The sequence below is a fragment of the Rhinopithecus bieti genome, unplaced genomic scaffold, assembly GCF_001698545.2.
Source record: "Rhinopithecus bieti isolate Rb0 unplaced genomic scaffold, ASM169854v2 scaffold_14914, whole genome shotgun sequence".
In the NCBI taxonomy this organism is placed as follows: domain Eukaryota; kingdom Metazoa; phylum Chordata; class Mammalia; order Primates; family Cercopithecidae; genus Rhinopithecus; species Rhinopithecus bieti.
The window spans coordinates 136,243-141,269 of record NW_016807942.1 but is presented as its reverse complement, the minus strand read 5'-3'; the positions used below and the strand labels follow the sequence as shown (position 1 = coordinate 141,269).

Genomic DNA, 5,027 nt, shown 5'->3' with positions numbered 1-5,027 from the left:
TTTTTTTATAAACAATAAAAAAAAAAAAAAAAAAAAAAAAAAAAAAAAAAAAAAAAAAAAAAAAAAAAATCCCACTAAACTATGGAGAGAGAACATTTAAATGAACAAGAAGTTGTTAAAATAGGAAACAGAAAACAAACATAGCAACTCCAAAAATTGAGCCTGAACTTTTGAAATAGTTAGCAAAGACAAAGATGTAAACTCACACATACCCTAGAAAATATCCCCATGGGTAGCAGCAGCAGTTAAGTACATGGGTGCAGCATCAGTTAAGTACAGGGCAAAGCAGTATAATATACTCTCTAGGAAACAGAGGGCATCAGTATTTGAGACCTTTGTTTGATGTTCAGATACAGAATAATGGATGAGAAAAACCAGACCCTTCTTGCACAGCATTACTGGACACTGGATTACTTAGTGTAAATCTTATGTAAGTAATTTTTATCAATTATAAAAAATATCAAACATTTATTACCACTTGTCAAGGAAAACTGGAGATGCAACACGTAACAGCATCTGCATGTAGGACTGCAGAGCATGCCCTCTCAACCAGATTCTAAAACACAGAGTTGCTGATATGATAGCACTCAGTGGTTGAGAAAATTGGCTCTGGTGCTGGGCTGCTTGGGTTTGAAATCTGGTCCAATTACCAATTAACCTCTGTGATCCTCAGTTTATTCTTATGTAAATGGTAGTGGCGATGATGTTGATGATGATGATGTTTATCTCATGAGGTTCTTGTGAAGATTAAATGAGTTAAAAAATTTAAGGCACTTAGAACAACCCTTAGAATATTCTAAGTAGTAGTATTATTATTTTTCTTTCTGACATGAAACAATCAAACAAACTAATCTCCAAGTGTATTAGTAAAAATACACACTCTGGGCAATAATCCTATAAATTGTGAGGAATGACATTTCTAAGGGCCCTTGTCCTCTGAAATGCAATAAGCATATGCTTGTTAAAGAGAGGGATTTCTAGAATATAGAGGACAGTTGAGTCAGCTTTCTCAACATTTGGACATTTAATTGGATACTGACATTTTGATTCCATGATATACTGACATATTTCACAACACAAAAGGGCAAGAAAAAGAAAATGTGTCTGAAAGACTGTTATCCCCATTTTTGTGCCCCAAATGGTCGCTCAGAAGGATCATACCTCCATCATTTGCTCAGTTCTGCCCCAAATGGCAAGATCTTTCTTTTATTTTTTTTAATCTGAATCATGAGGGATTCGTCTAGGTACATGTGTCCAGTCTGTAGCTCTGTGCTTGCATCCTTGCTCTACCTAATCCTCATCTGGTGGCTCAGTTCTAATACCTGGCTTTCACCTCGTAACCACACTTAGCCTCATAGGCCCCCACCACCTCTTCTACATTTGCAGAGCACTTACTATGAGCTAGGCCCTATTTTAAGTATTTTACATTTACTAACCCTTCTAATCCTATATCACTCCTATCAGTAGAAACTATTGTTATCTCCAATTGACAGTGAGGAAACTCAGGAATAGGAAAGCTAACTAAGTTTTCTCAATTTCATGCAGCTGGTAAGTAGCAGAGCTGAGATTCAAACTCAAGTCATCTGACCGCAGAGTCAACACTCTTGTCCCCAGGACAATATTATTTCAATAGTTAAGACCTGGGGCTCTGGTATCTGCTCCTGAGTTATTCTTCCAGCAGCAAATCTTACTTTAATATCTATATAGTGCTTCATAGTTCAAAATGATTTCATCTCCATGACCATATTTGTTCCTGTGGCCACTATATGAGATAGGATGAGTCTGAGGAAACTGTGGTTCACAAGAGTACACAGAGGGCAGTGAATGGTAGAATCAAAACTTAAACCTGGCTCTTTGGCTACATTCTTTTACTACCCCATGATTCTGGGGCTCAGAAAACGAACATATCCATGAGGTGTGGACTTTCTGATGGAGATGGGGCCTGACCGAAACCTTGAATTGTAGGTAGCTCTTAGACTGAGGGAAAAAAGGATGAGAAAATAGAGAATAAAAGAAAAAATAAGAGAAAAAGGAGATGAGAGAGGATGGCTTCTAGATACATTATAATTAAATAAATGAATGGACTTGGTAGTGGTTCGGATATTGAGAGCAAAGGAAAAGTTAGAAGCAAAATTGACTCCAAGGTTTCAAATGTGAGAAACCAGGAGACCATTAATGCCATTCACAGAAACAAATGAAAAGAAAGGGGAAGTGGTTTGACATAAAGCTGTGAGTTTGGCTGTAATCATGATGAATATCGAGTGATCCTTGGACATACAAGTGGGAAAACGTATAGCAGATGGAAAAGATAAGATGTGGAAATGGATGTCTTAGAGGTATCCACTTAGAGGTGATATTTAAAACTAAGGGTTGATAAGAAGTTACAGAGAAAGGAAAAACGTAATAGGTTATAGGCTAAATAAATGCTAAACCTTTGAGGGAAACCCAAACTTAAGGAAGAGAAAATGAAAAACAGACAAGAGGTGAAGTGGTAGAAAAGTAGTTGAATAAATAGTATAGAGTCATAGACAACAAGGAAAGAGAAAATTTAAGAACTAGGAATTGATCATGCGTGTCACATACAGTCAAGGGAATTAATAAAATGAGAATTTGGAAAAGTATTCCTTATAGCCCTTATCACACTTGTAATGAAGTATTTGGGTGAGTTAACATCCTTCCTAACTAGACTGGAGGTACATAAAGGCAGACTTAAGTGTTCCCTGCTGTAACTTCAGTGCTCAGCAATGCCTGATGCATATGTGTCACTAAATAAATATTTATTGAATGGATGAATGAATAAATAAGTAAATAAATGTACTTGGATTTCCTAGCAGCACTACAGGTGACACTTGGAAGTACAGTGTCAATAAAGTGATCAAGATTGATTTTATGTCATAGGGGAATTTGAAAGAAAGATTTTAAAAGAGAAAGTGAGGCAGTAGGGTATGTTTTATTAATCACTTCTTAGAGAAATGTTTTTGTTAAAAGGAGAGACAGACCAGATCAAGTGAATTTTCTATCCTAGTACACTACATATTTATTATATTTTGTTCCTCTAAGAGCTCCTCCCTATTTTAGATAATCTTCCAGAACTTTAGGTAGCCACAGCAGTTGCTAACTCCGCAAGTAATAGAAGCACCATGTGCTTTTTTGCTGTCTTCAGTAAAATCAAAAGTCTGTGTGCTAAGCATATAAGACGTAGAGAAACAGAGGTAAAAGGAAATGATGATACTCCCCACAGAAAGAGATAACCAGAAATGGAACCAGGTTGGAGAGAAGTTCTGTGAAATCATGGAAAATGTGTGAATGTATATAGAGGGGTGAGAGAGAAAGAGGATGAGAGAGCACAGACAAGTAAGATATGAATGTACAAAAGCATATTTACAAGTAGATTATAAGTAGAATGTATTAAAGATGATTAGCTAAGTGCTTATGTAGGCTGGCAAAATAGTCATAAGATATATCATCATTTAATAGAGCTTAAGTAAAATGGACTGCTCATTTTACATATTAAAGCTGCATTTCCTTTTCCTTCCCTTAACATACTAAATAATAATACGGAAGTAATTTCAACAAAAATACTAAATGTGCCTCCAAAAGAAAAGAGGTAGAAACTCAATAATTTTATTCACCAAACCTATCGGAAGACTTTAATGAATCTGAAAAAATAGAAGGATAACATAGCTAATACCCAAACTTAAAATAGCAAAGAATTTCAGGAAATCATAAATACATAGAAAAAGCATGATTCAATAACTAAAAGACCAGTAAGACATTTTCTCAGATATTAGTTCCCCACATGTAAATATGCATGTGTATGTGGGTATGTACATATATATACTGAGGGATGCAAGGACCAATTTAAGGATTTCACTAGAGTCAAATAAAATGGCTTCATGCATTTAAGACCTAGGGTATGAATTGTAACACTTTTGTGTGTAAGCTGTTGTCCAAATAACATATAAACAACTTATTATAAAATGAAAAAATTAAATAATTCCTGTGTTTAAAATACTTTTTAAGGAGGCTACTACTTAAGTAGCCTAAAAGCATTATTACATGTAAATAATATTTTATACTATTTTGAATGCTATAAATATATAACTCCTGTCTTCTCCAGGCATATGCTTTTCTCCAAGCATACACATATACTTGGAACAAACAGAAGTTATATATTAATAGTTGTAAAATTACATTTTTCATTTAAATGAGGAATATAGTATTGGTAATTAAAACAATCTATATTAAGGATAAATTTTTTAAACCCTGATGCATCTTTTCAGAGTATATTAGTGTTCACAGTTAATATCTCATTTCTGTAAGCTGTTGCAATATCATATTCATGTTGAAATTATTCCAGGGTTTTCAGACTTTATTAATCCTTCTACTGAATTTATATCCATACTGGATATTTGTCCTTATCAGAAATGGAACTGAATGTAAAAACAATTAAATAATTCCAAATGAAACATCTAAGTTTTCTAATAAGTGAAAGAAATTCAGAGCAAGAGGACCATCTATGTTATATAGAGATGTGAGAGGTTTATATAGACAGGTGTAAGAGATTTATAGCAAAATGATGCAACACTTCTGCTGTTAATTTGACTTTTTTATGTCACTAGAAGGTATATTTGTTCCTGGAGGCACTCACTCTTCAGTAGAACCTAGTGCAATGCTTCACTTTGTAGATAGAATCAAGTGTTAATAACAAAAAGATACTTATATTTCCCTCCTCAATCCATTAAACTCATAGCGACCAGTGGCCAAAATGTCACTTCTGTACATATTTCTCCCTTTTTTATTGTAAAATCCAATATCAAATGGTGGAAGGAGCTGTTTTCTTCCTGACCAGCAAATCCCAGTATTCCCCCACCACACACAAAATACAGAAATCAAGAAATCAGATATCACATTGGAGATCCCTAAACACATTAGTCTTACCTTAATCTGAAGGTTAGACTGTTTTTGTGGGCTTATTTTTCTCTCAGACACACAAACTGTAGAATGCTGGACTACTTGACCCTTGT

The 5,027-nt window shown here is 34.6% G+C and overlaps 1 protein-coding gene across 1 annotated transcript in view; it reads right to left on the bottom strand.

Annotated features, from left to right (window-relative positions):
• Positions 1 to 5,027, bottom strand: part of LOC108537056 (synaptotagmin-like protein 5) — a gene marked incomplete at its 3' end in the record, with an annotated part of 112,022 nt that extends 106,995 nt beyond the window's left edge. Inside the window, exon 1 of the mRNA XM_017884173.1 lies at positions 4,942 to 5,027. The remainder of the gene's footprint in view (positions 1 to 4,941) is intronic.